This window comes from Perca fluviatilis, chromosome 22, assembly GCF_010015445.1.
Source record: "Perca fluviatilis chromosome 22, GENO_Pfluv_1.0, whole genome shotgun sequence".
Lineage (NCBI taxonomy): Eukaryota > Metazoa > Chordata > Actinopteri > Perciformes > Percidae > Perca > Perca fluviatilis.
The window spans coordinates 29,674,723-29,687,217 of NC_053133.1; the positions used below are offsets into that span (position 1 = coordinate 29,674,723).

Consider the following 12,495-nt stretch of genomic DNA (forward strand, 5'->3'; position numbering starts at 1 on the left):
TATGTTATATTATTGTATGTTTGTTGTTTAATTTATATTAAGTTTTTGTTAATTAAGGTTTTAGTTAATTTAACTGATTTAATGTTAAGTATTTAACTTTAACTTTTGTATTGAATGATTTATTTATTTACTTTACTGTTTTTTATTCTTATATTAATTTTTAATTTTACTATTTTTTTAACTGTCTAACGTGTCTAGTTTCTATCTGTTAACGTATGTTCTATTCAGTGGTCTATTACGTATTCTATACGTATCTTATTATATTTATTACAGTCTATTACGTATTTACTTATTTTAGTCTATTACGGTATGTTCTATTACGGTAGTCTATTACTGTGTTCTGTTGATATTCTATACGGTGGTCTATTAGTCTAACGTATATTCTATACGTAGTCTATTACTAGTTCTATTACGTGGTCTATTACGTATTCTATTACTGTCTATTACTATATTCTATTACGTAGTCTATACGGTATTGGTTATTACGTTTCTATTACTAGTCTATTACTATTCTATTACGGTGTTTGGTTATACGGTATTCTATACGTGTTCTGTTCTATTATATTTATATTAAATTTGTATATTTTGTTATAGTATTTATTATGTGGTGTCTATTGTATCTATTATATTCTATACTAGTCTATACGGTATATTCTATACAGTAGTCTATTACAGTAGTCTATACTATTTATTCAGTAGTTATTACGGTAGTCTATTATGCTATTATACGGTATTCTTATAGTAGTCTATGACGGTAGTCTATTACAGTAGTCTATGACATTCTATTACAGTAGTCTATTACATATTCTATACAGTATTATTACATAGTCTATGATGTTATTACAGTAGTTTTTTTTCATACAGTAGTCTGGATTATGATAGTCTATGACAGTAGTCTATACAGTAGTCTATTACAGTATTCTAACAGCATTCTATACATATTCTATACAGTATTCTATACGGTAGTCTATTACGTATTCTATGACGTATTCTATAAGTAGTCTATTACAGTTATTACGTATTCTATGACGTATTCTATACAGTAGTCTATGACATTTTCGTATCTATTACTCTATGACGGTATCTATTACAGTGGTTATGCGTTAGTATATGACGTATCTATTACCTATGATAATCTATTACAGTGGTGTAAGCGAGTATATATGAACCGTGTGTTGTGTTGCGAAAGTGTCAACTGTAAGCGTTTCTCCCCTCCGCTCCTGCTGCCATCAGCACAAGAAGCATCGCCCATGCGCGTCAGCGGGGCGGTGCAACCCCCCGGCAACAGCCCCCCCCAACTCCACCACCTGCGTCGCGGAAGCCCGGTCGCTCAGCTCAGACAAACTGGGGAGCGAGCCAGCAGCGGCCCCTGGACCGGGACATCAAAGCCGAGCGATTGGCGAGTACCGGTGGCGCCGTCTCGCGGCGGGGGGCCCGTCTACATCAGCGGGGAGGAGGCCCGCTCACCTGCGACCACTCGGGCTGGACCTGCCGCACTTCTCTGGATCTCTGGGGGAGCAACCTGGCGAGGTGCAGAAGGTGCTGCAGGTGCGTGGACGGCAACGCAGCGGACGAGCCGGAGGAGATCACGGTACATGGAAGAGCTTCGGCAGATGGAGAGCGCCGCGGGGGCTTCAGCGGCGCGGCCACGAAGAGCATCATCGACTACCGCTGGAGAAGTACGAAGGCCAAGAGCCCTCATGCGACTTCAAAGAGGCCAGCGGGCGCCAGGACGGAGCGAACCTCACGGCGACTGCGGAGGAGAGATATCCGGGCCGGGCAGAACCACTTCCTGGCGTTCTCCTGCCAGTTCTGCAAAGGGGGTGGAGGGCGATCGCTGCACCAGCAGCGCCTACATTGCAAAAAAAGGGAGATCAAAGGGCTGCAGCGGGAGGTAGCCTACCGTAAAGCGGCGCCAAGGAGGTGTGTTTTCTCAAAGGCGTGCCGCCGAACACCGAGCCACGCAGAGGAACTGCTCAAGATCTCTCTGCGTAGGCCTTCCGCAAGAGTTAGATCAAGGGGTGGTTGGCTCAGTGGAAGAACCAGAACCAGAACCAGAACAGAACAGAACCAGAACATCCACAGTGGCGCGAGGAAAAGATCCCCACCTCCTGACAGCTTCAGCCGCCAGAAGGTCCTTCCTGGCGTGGATTCCCTCCGCGGCCGAGGCCTCCCAGTCAGGCCGCCAACAGTAGACAAGCGGGCAGACCACTCGATAACTGGAAAACGACTCGCCGCTCAACCTTTCGTCTACTTCCTCCAAAAACTCTCAGAGCAGCTTGTACACTCCGAACAGCGTGGCGTGGGAGGAGGAGGCCCGAGGAGATATACCACTGGATCTGTCGGCTGCCCAAACACATCAGGCGCCAGAGGCTCCTGAAGCAACCAGAGCCAACGGCTTCATCAAGCGGCGGCGCTGCATCCGCAACATCAAGAGGAAGTCCGGCTCGGACGCGGGAGGGAACTCCGTGCACCATCTGGAGAAAACCAGCCCAGTTTCTCACTTTGGGATTAATCCCTTCTACACATCTCTGCCTCCCCATGGGCGTTTCCTCCGCCCACTTTCATGTCTCCGGCGCAGGCCTCCCATCCGGGCCTCAGGCCATACCGGGCCTCGACCCCAGGACCTTCCCCCCCCGCCCCCGGCTACATTCACACGGGGACGCCACATTCGCCGAGATGCAGCAGCGGAGAAAGTACCAGCGGAAACCAGGTTTCCAGGTAAAACATTGAATATTGTTCATGATGCATTTCAAACCGAACAGTAGGGCTGACTAGTTAAGAACTTCTTAGTCTACTAACACTGGTATCTCACCAAACTACACCAGACTCCATGTAAATAATCAGGACTTTTTAGTGTGTATAGAGCCAGCATATCTCCACCAGACTCCATGTAAATAATCAGGACTTTTAAGGTGTATAGAGCCAGCATATCTCCACCAAACTCCATGTAAATAATCAGGTTTAAGCGTGTATAGAGCCAGCATATCTCCACCAGACTCCATGTAAATAATCAGGACTTTTAGCGTTAATAGAGCCAGCATATCTCCACCAGACTCCATGTAAATAATCAGGACTTTGCGTGTGTAGAGAGCAGCATATCTCCACCAGACTCCATGTAAATAATCAGGACTTTTAGCGTGTATAGAGCCAGCATATCTCCACCAGACTCCATGTAAATAATCAGGACTTTTAGCGTGTATAGAGCCAGCATATCTCCACCAGACTCCATGTAAATAATCAGGACTTTTAGCGTGTATAGAGCCAGCATATCTCCACCAGACTCCATGTAAATAATCAGGACTTTTAGCGTGACGTGTATAAGCCAGCATATCTCCACCAGACTCCATGTAAATAATCAGGACTTTTTAGCGTGTATAGAGCCAGCATATCTCCACCAGACTCCATGTAAATAATCAGGACTTTAAGCGTGTATAGAGCCAGCATATCTCTACCAGACTCCATGTAAATAATCAGGACTTTTAGTGTGTAGAGAGCAGAATATCTCCACCAGACTCCATGTAAATAATCAGGACTTTTAGCGTATGTATAGAGCCAGCATATCTCCACCAGAACTCCATGTAAATAATCAGGACTTTTAGGCGTGTATAGAGCCAGCATATCTCCACCAGACTCCATGTAAATATCAGGACTTTTAGTGTGTGTAGAGACAGAATATCTCCACCAGACTCCATGTAAATAATCAGGACTTTTAAGCGTGTATAGAGCCAGCATATCTCCACCAGACTCCATGTAAATAATCAGGACTTTTAGGTGTATAGAGCCAGCATATCTCCACATGTAAATGGGTGAATTAAGGGTTTATTTCAACCAAACCAGAGTGGTGATTGTTGGAAAAGTGGAAAGATGAACCAAAGACGGCTTTTTATAGTTTTATTTCGTTTCTGTCCACTTTGAATGAAGTGTGTTTTACGATGATAAAAGTCCTGATTATTTATCACTAGAGTCTGATGGAGATATGCAGTCTCTAACTCTCTGATTCTTACATGGAATCTATTTAGTTTGTGATGGTGATTTCGGGGCTGTTTCATGTTAAACTAAAAGGATCTTACTCTTTAACTAAAAGGTCTATTTGTATCTCGGGGATCCATCCCATAATGTTGTCAGACACTTAGAATAATAATCTGAGTCTGTCAGCAGCAACAACAAAACTTTTAGTGGACTCTAACTGCTGCTGAACATTAGTCCTGTAGGGTTACAGTACAGCCCGGTTCTGGTTTAATACTGGACCAGTTTCACAGATTGTTGTTCACATCAGACACTCAGACACACACACATGGAGACAGAGAGTCCAGGGTGCAGTGTTGTAATAACTAAGTACATTTACTCCAGTAGTAGTAGAGTCTTTTCTTTTCATGCCACTTTCTACTCCGCTACATTTCAGAGAGAAATATTGTACTTTTTACGTAGTTCGATCACATAGATACACAACATCACGTACGTAACATAAATGGTAAAAAAAACACAGAATCAGAAACAGGTTTTATTGCCACAATAAGTCAAGTGGGATGTTCCTTAGTGATTGGTGCAAACATAAACATACAAACATATTAAAATGACTATGAAATAAACAATAAGTACAGAAATAAATATATTATATACATATAAATTAACTTGCATAGAAAAGAAGAGGCTGAATGGGTTGAGTGCAGAATGTGCAAAGAATATATAGTATGTGCAATAAATCCTCAAAGTGAAGGTTCACCTGTTGTCTGTCTTCGGTGTAAACACTTCATCTAAAGCCCCCAGACCCCCAGTCCCATATGTCCCCCCTCTTTTTAAGGGACTTACCTTTAAGCTCTGTCCAGACTGGGGATCACACCGGCGCTGGGGCATGGGGGGCATGGAGGGGGGGGGGGACCAGAAGGTGTCTCTGGAGGGGATGCAACAGGTGTGGGATTATTATCAGACGTATTCAGAGTCTCCTGCAGACTTTAGGGTCTGAAACCTGCAGATCTGTAGACCCTCTGCAGGGCTCCTGCAGGGGACAAACACTTAAATGGAAACGCATATTGGAACGGGAAATGATCTTGTTAAAAACAAAGTGAAAACATCTTGAACTTTATCCTGAACTTCCTGCAGGGGCTCCCTGGGGATCTGACAACCAGGGATGTTTAAGTTTTAATATTTTGCAGATTCTGCGGCTTTTTTAACGAAGCTTTTTTGATGCGTTTTCTGATGCACTTTTTGACACTTTTGCCGTTTATTTATATTATATTTTTTTAAGCTTTGATGTCTTTTTGTCCCAGTTTGATGCTTTGGTACGTGGCCTTCTGTATTCAGGGGGGTCACCACTACAACATATACGTTTGAATTTACATGTATCCAACACACACAAACTGCTGATTAAAGGCTGATTTATGCTTCTGCGTCTAATCAACTGGTCCTGTTTGTTGATAGTCAGTGTTTCAAGGACTGTGATTGGTCAGCTGGTCCTGTGTGACTGTGATTGGTCAGCTGGTCCTGTGTGTTGATAGTCAGGGTTTCAAGGCCTGTGATTGGTCAACAGGTCCTGTGTGTCTGTGATTGGTCAGCTGGTCCTGTGTGACTGTGATTGGTCAGCTGGTCCTGTGTGTTGATAGTCAGGGTTTCAAGGCCTGTGATTGGTCAACAGGTCCTGTGTGTCTGTGATTGGTCAGCTGGTCCTGTGTGACTGTGATTGGTCAGCTGGTCCTGTGTGACTGTGATTGGTCAGCTGGTCCTGTGTGTTGATAGTCAGGGTTTCAAGGCCTGTGATTGGTCAGCTGGACCTGTGTGTTGATAGTCAGGGTTTCAAGGCCTGTGATTGGTCAGCTGGTCCTGTGTGACTGTGATTGGTCAGCTGGTCCTGTGTGTTGATAGTCAGGGTTTCAAGGCCTGTGATTGGTCAGCTGGACCTGTGTGTTGATAGTCAGGGTTTCAAGGCCTGTGATTGGTCAGCTGGTCCTGTGTGACTGTGATTGGTCAGCTGGTCCTGTGTGTTGATAGTCAGGGTTTCAAGGCCTGTGATTGGTCAACAGGTCCTGTGTGACTGTGATTGGTCAGCTGGTCCTGTGTGACTGTGATTGGTCAGCTGGTACTGTGTGTTGATAGTCAGGGTTTCAAGGCCTGTGATTGGTCAGCTGGACCTGTGTGTTGATAGTCAGGGTTTCAAGGCCTGTGATTGGTCGACTGGTCCTGTGTGTTGATAGTGGGTGTTTCCAGCAGCCTACTGTGTGGAGTAGCAACATGCTAGTTCACTGACATCAGCTCTGCTAATAAACTCAGACATATTCTGGTTATAATGACGGCTTATCAGTTTGTAACGTCTCTATATGTCAGTTAACGTTTTAAAATTAGCACTTCTCCAGCAAGCAGTACTTTGTGGGCAGTTGTGCTAAAGTTAGCTTGCTAACATAACTTAAACTGGCTGGCAGACACCTCGCAGATAACCTCAGACAGAAGCAGAAAACAGCCTTTAGGGTACCGGCAACTTTTTTGGTCCAATTCAGGCGCTGGTGTCACATTCTCCATTTAGGCTAAATGTTCGTCACACACTCTCACACATATCTGAGTGTTAACAGTTGTATGTCTGTATATTTTAACAGAAGAACGTGATTCACAGTTCTGTTTATTTCCTTTTCCAGTTGCATTATGGGACATTTATCCGTGTGTCTTTATTAACATCGTTACCGTAGCCGTTCACAACACCGTTATAGGATTAGTTTCAACATAGGTGGAGACTCAGGTGTGGGATTATTATCAGATGTATTCCTGCAGACTTTAGACTCTCTGTAGGGCTCCCTGGGACAAACACTTACATGGAAATGAATAATGGTTATTTCTTTGACATTTTAAAGTTAATTTATTACTTTGGCTGAATGCCTAAAGTGTTTCTTACATTCTCCATTCAGTCTAGGGATGTCTGTGTCTCAGGGTTGAACCGATCTGTGTCTGTGTCTCAGGGTTGAACCGGTCTTTCTGTCTGTGTCTCAGGGTTGAACCGGTCTTTCTGTCTGTGTCTCAGGGTTGAACCGATCTGTGTCTGTGTCTCAGGGTTGAACCGGTCTTTCTGTCTGTGTCTCAGGGTTGAACCGATCTGTGTCTGTGTCTCAGGGTTGAACCGGTCTGTGTCTGTGTCTCAGGGTTGAACCGGTCTTTCTGTCTGTGTCTCAGGGTTGAACCGATCTGTGTCTGTGTCTCAGGGTTGAACTGGTCTTTCTGTCTGTGTCTCAGGGTTGAACCGGTCTTTCTGTCTGTGTCTCAGGGTTGAACCGATCTTTCTGTCTGTGTCTCAGGGTTGAACCGGTCTTTCTGTCTGTGTCTCAGGGTTGAACCGGTCTTTCTGTCTGTGTCTCAGGGTTGAACCGATCTGTGTCTGTGTCTCAGGGTTGAACCGGTCTTTCTGTCTGTGTCTCAGGGTTGAACCGGTCTTTCTGTCTGTGTCTCAGGGTTGAACCGATCTGTGTCTGTGTCTCAGGGTTGAACCGGTCTTTCTGTCTGTGTCTCAGGGTTGAACCGATCTGTGTCTGTGTCTCAGGGTTGAACCGGTCTGTGTCTGTGTCTCAGGGTTGAACCGGTCTGTGTCTGTGTCTCAGGGTTGAACCGGTCTTTCTGTCTGTGTCTCAGGGTTGAACCGGTCTTTCTGTCTGTGTCTCAGGGTTGAACCGGTCTGTGTCTGTGTCTCAGGGTTGAACCGATCTTTCTGTCTGTGTCTCAGGGTTGACCGGTCTTTCTGTCTGTGTCTCAGGGTTAACATCTGTGTCTGTGTCTCAGGGTTGAACCGATCTGTGTCTGTGTCTCAGGGTTGAACCGATCTTTCTGTCTGTGTCTCAGGGTTGAACCGGTCTTTCTGTCTGTGTCTCAGGGTTGCTGTCTTTCTGTCTGTGTCTCAGGGTTGAACCGATCTTTCTGTTGTGTCAGGGTTACGTCTTTCTGTCTGTGTCTCAGGGGTTGAACCGGCTTTCTGTCTGTGTCTCAGGTTGAACCATCTGTGTTGTGTCTCAGGGTTGAACCGTCTTTCTGTCTGTGTTCGGTTGCTCTTTCTGTTGTGTTCAGGTCTGTGTCTGTGTTAGGGTTGAACCTTTCTGTCTTGTCTGTTGTGTCTGTGTCTCAGGTTGCGCTGTGTCTGTGTTCGGTGTGTGTGTCTCAGGGTTGACGTCTTTCTGTCTGTGTCTCAGGGTTGCCGTCTTTCTTGTTTGGGTTGTGGGTTGACATCTTTTGTTGTTCTCAGGGTTGAACCGGTCTTTCTGTCTGTGTCTCAGGGTTGAACCTTGTGTCTGTCTCAGGGTTGAACCGATCTGTGTCTGTGTCTCAGGGTTGAACCGATCTTTCTGTCTGTGTCTCAGGGTTGAACCGGTCTTTCTGTCTGTGTCTCAGGGTTGAACCCGATCTTTCTGTCTGTGTCTCAGGGTTGAACCGGTCTTTCTGTCTGTGTCTCAGGGTTGAACCGATCTGTGTCTGTGTCTCAGGGTTGAACCGGTCTTTCTGTCTGTGTCTCAGGGTTGAACCGATCTTTCTGTCTGTGTCTCAGGGTTGAACCGATCTTTCTGTCTGTGTCTCAGGGTTGAACCGATCTGTGTCTGTGTCTCAGGGTTGAACCGATCTTTCTGTCTGTGTCTCAGGGCGATCTGCTGGATGGGACGGTGGACTATCTGTCAGGCCTGGACGACCTGACGGACAGCGACTCGCTGCTGTCCAGGAAGAAGATTAAGAAGACTGAAAGTGGTATGTACGCGTGTGACTTGTGCGACAAAACATTCCAGAAGACCAGTTCCCTCCTAAGACACAAATATGAGCACACAGGTATATATAACATTTGGACACTTCTTTTCTTTCTCCGCCCCTGATGCCTCTCTGCCCCCCCCCCCCCTTCATTTATTCTGTCTGTTCCCGGGGTCTCAGCCATTATAAAGTCAGCATCGTTATAAAGGTCTATAAGGTGCGGCGTGTAATGGTATAAGGAGTCCGCATCATTATAGAGGTCTGCATCGTATAGAGGTCCGTATTATAGGGGTCCGCATCATTATAGGAGTCCCGCGATCGTATAGAGGTCCGCATCGTATAAAGGTCCGCATCGTATAAAGGTCTGCATCGTATAGAGGTCCGCATCGTATAGAGGTCTGCATCGTATAGAGGTCCGCATCGCATTGTTAGTTATTGGCAAAAGCAAAATAACATTTATTCTTTGACTAATAACTTTTAGGCAACAAATTCAATTTAGTACTTACTTTTCCTTGACCCCTGGCGTCATTATTTAACTCTCTGGGTTGGGCCCTTGGCGTCATTATTTAACTCTCTGGGTTGGGCCCTTGGCGTCATTATTTAACTCTCTAGGTTGGGCCCTTGGCGTCATTATTTAACTCTCTGGGTTGTGCCCTTGGCGTCATTATTTAACTCTCTGGGTTGGGCCCTTGGCGTCATTATTTAACTCTCTGGGTGGGGCCCTTGGCGTCATTATTACCTCTCTGGGTTGGGCCCTTGGCATCATTATTTAACTCTCTGGGTTGGGCCCTTGGCGTCATTATTTACCTCTCTGGGTTGGGCCCTTGACGTCATTATTTAACTCTCTGGGTTGGGCCTTGCGTCATTATTTACCTCTCTGGGTTGGGCCCTTGCGTCATTATTTAACTCTCTGGGTTGGGCCCTTGGCGTCATTATTTAACTCTCTGGGTTGGGCCCTTGGTGTCATTATTTAACTCTCTGGGTTGGGCCCTTGGCGTCATTATTTAACTCTCTGGGTTGGGCCCTTGGCGTCATTATTTAACTCTCTGGGTTGGGCCCTTGGCGTCATTATTTAACTCTCTGGGTTGGGCCCTTGGCGTCATTATTTACCTCTCTGGGTTGGGCCCTTGGCGTCATTATTTAACTCTCTGGGTTGGGCCCTTGGCGTCATTATTTAACTCTCTGGGTTGGACCCTTGGCGTCATTATTTAACTCTCTGGGTTGGGCCCTTGGCGTCATTATTTAAGTCTCTGTGTCGGGCCCTTGGCGTCATTATTTAACTCTCTGTGTCGGCCCCTTGGCGTCATTATTTAACTCTCTAGGTTGGACCCTTGGCGTCATTATTTAACTCTCTGGGTTGGGCCCTTGGCGTCATTATTTACCTCTCTAGGTTGGGCCCTTGGCGTGATTATTTAAGTCTCTGTGTCAGGCCCTTGGCGTCATTATTTAACTCTCTGGGTCGGGCCCTTGGCGTCATTATTTAACTCTCTGGGTTGGGCCCTTGGCGTCATTATTTACCTCTCTGGGTTGGGCCCTTGGCGTCATTATTTAACTCTCTGGGTTGGGCCCTTGGCGTCATTATTTACCTCTCTGGGTTGGGCCCTTGGCGTCATTATTTAACTCTCTGGGTTGGGCCCTTGGCGTCATTATTTAACTCTCTGGGTTGGGCCCTTGGCGTCATTATTTACCTCTCTGGGTTGGACCCTTGGCGTCATTATTTAACTCTCTGGGTCGGGCCCTTGGCGTCATTATTTAACTCTCTGGGTTGGGCCCTTGGCGTCATTATTTAACTCTCTGGGTTGGGCCCTTGGCGTCATTATTTAACTCTCTGGGTTGGGCCCTTGAGGCATATTATAACTCTCTGGGTTGGACCCTTGGCGTCATTATTTAACTCTCTGGGTTGGGCCCTTGGCGTCATTATTTAACTCTCTGGGTTGGGCCCTTGGCGTCATTATTTAAGTCTCTGGGTTGGGCCCTTGGCGTCATTATTTAACTCTCTGGGTTGGGCCCTTGGCGTCATTATTTACCTCTCTGGGTTGGGCCCTTGGCGTCATTATCTACCTCTCTGGGTTGGGCCCTTGGTGTCATTATTTAAGTCTCTGTGTCGGGCCCTTGGCGTCATTATTTAACTCTCTGGGTTGGGCCCTTGGCGTCATTATTTAACTCTCTGGGTTGGGCCCTTGGTGTCATTATTTAACTCTCTGGGTTGGGCCCTTGGTGTCATTATTTACCTCTCTGGGTTGGGCCCTTGGCGTCATTATCTACCTCTCTGGGTTGGGCCCTTGGTGTCATTATTTAACTCTCTGGGTTGGGCCCTTGGTGTCATTATTTAACTCTCTGGGTTGGGCCCTTGGCGTCATTATTTAACTCTCTGGGTTGGGCCCTTGGCGTCATTATTTAACTCTCTGGGTTGGGCCCTTGGCGTCATTATTTAACTCTCTGGGTTGGGCCCTTGGCGTCATTATTTAACTCTCTGGGTTGGGCCCTTGGCGTCATTATTTAACTCTCTGGGTTGGGCCCTTGGCGTCATTATTTAACTCTCTGGGTTGGGCCCTTGGCGTCATTATTTAACTCTCTGGGTTGGGCCCTTGGCGTCATTATTTAACTCTCTGGGTTGGGCCCTTGGCGTCATTATTTACCTCTCTGGGTTGGGCCCTTGGCGTCATTATTTAACTCTCTGGGTTGGGCCCTTGGCGTCATTATTTAACTCTCTGGGTTGGGCCCTTGGCGTCATTATTTAACTCTCTGGGTTGGGCCCTTGGCGTCATTATTTAACTCTCTGGGTTGGGCCCTTGGCGTCATTATTTAACTCTCTGGGTTGGGCCCTTGGCGTCATTATTTAACTCTCTGGGTCGGGCCCTTGACGTCATTATTTAACTCTCTGGGTTGGGGGCATTACATATTTAACTCTCTGGGTTGGGCCCTTGGCGTCATTATTTAACTCTCTGGGTTGGGCCCTTGGCGTCATTATTTAACTCTCTGGGTTGGGCCCTTGGTGTCATTATTTAACTCTCTGGGTCGGGCCCTTGGCGTCATTATCTACCCTAACACAGGTATAGACTGAGTTGGCGTTTGAGAATCCCTGGTTTATTATCCCCCCCCCCAGTTTTGTTTTCTGTAACCCTTTAACATGTTTCTCTTTTACAGGGATAAAACACTCAACGCAAAATATCATTCATACTGCGCTGTGTGTGTGTTTTGTGTGTGTGTGTGTGTTGTGTGATGTGTGTTATGTGTGTGTGTGTGTGTGTGTGTGTGTGTGTGTGTGTGGTGTGTTGTGTGTGTGTGTGTTTGTGTGTGTGTGTGTGTGTATATGTGTGTAGTGTGTGTATGTGTGTTGTGTGTATTCTTAAGATCAAAGAGAAATATTAATTCCTGTAGAGAGATGGTCCATTTTTACATATCTTAGCTGGAAACAAACATTTAATATATTCAGACTTTAAACATCTCGCAGGTGAACTATCAGTCAACCCTTTAATATTCATATTAACATGAATATATTAACATGAATATATATATATATAACTATATATATATACATATAGTTATGTATATATATATATATATATATATATATATATATATATATTAGCTGGTATATATATATTAGCTGGTATATATATTAACATGAATATATATATATATATATATATATATATATATACTTTGGTAGAAACCACAGACCACTGATGTTCTTCAAAGGGTTTTGGCGGCGTCATGGAAACGGTTGTACTGTGTGATGTCTGAATGAATCGTTCTACATTTCCTCTCTCTCTTCATCTGTCCAAGAAA

At 45.5% G+C, this 12,495-nt stretch overlaps 1 pseudogene; it reads left to right on the plus strand.

Annotated features, from left to right (window-relative positions):
* Nucleotides 1-1,110: 1,110 nt before the first annotated feature.
* LOC120552740 overlaps nucleotides 1,111-12,495 on the plus strand; it is a 17,079-nt pseudogene continuing 5,694 nt past the window's right edge.